This window comes from Etheostoma spectabile, chromosome 15 (assembly GCF_008692095.1).
Source record: "Etheostoma spectabile isolate EspeVRDwgs_2016 chromosome 15, UIUC_Espe_1.0, whole genome shotgun sequence".
NCBI classification, from domain to species: domain Eukaryota; kingdom Metazoa; phylum Chordata; class Actinopteri; order Perciformes; family Percidae; genus Etheostoma; species Etheostoma spectabile.
Genome location: NC_045747.1, coordinates 8,931,542 through 8,932,065, shown reverse-complemented (window position 1 = coordinate 8,932,065; position 524 = coordinate 8,931,542). Strand labels below are relative to the sequence as shown.

The 524-nt window shown below is 45.2% G+C and overlaps 1 protein-coding gene across 2 annotated transcripts in view; it reads left to right on the top strand.

Moving 5' to 3' along the window:
• LOC116702850 (mitochondrial import inner membrane translocase subunit tim16) overlaps positions 1 to 524 on the top strand; it is a 117,483-nt gene that overhangs the window by 116,021 nt on the left and 938 nt on the right. The window lies entirely within an intron of this gene.

The window sequence follows — 524 nt, the reverse complement described above, 5'->3', positions numbered from 1 at the left end:
CCAAACCATGGTGCTGCCACCACCACGTTTGACAGTGGGGAAGTTGTGTTCAGGGTGATGAGCTGTGTTGCTTTTACGCCAAACATATCGTTTTGCATTGTTGCCAAAAAGTTAAATTTTGGTTTCATCTGACCAGAGCACCTCTTCCACATGTTTGTCTCCCAGGTGGCTTGTGGCAAACTTTAAATGAGACTTTTTATGGATATCTTTGAGAAATGGCTTTCTTCTTGCCACTCTTCCATGAAGGCCAGATTTGTGCAGTGTACTACTGATTGTTGTCCTATGGACAGACTCTCCCACCTCAGCTGTAGTTCTCTGCAGTTCATCCAGAGTGATCATGGGCCTCTTGGCTGCCTCTCTGATCAGTCTTCTCCTTGTCTGAGCTGAAAGTTTACAGGGACGGCCAGGTCTTCGTAGATTCGCAGTGGTCTGATACTCCTTCCATTTCAATATTATCGCTTGCACCGTGCTCCTTGGGATGTTTAAAGCTTGGGAAATCTTTTTGTATCCAAATCCGACTTTAA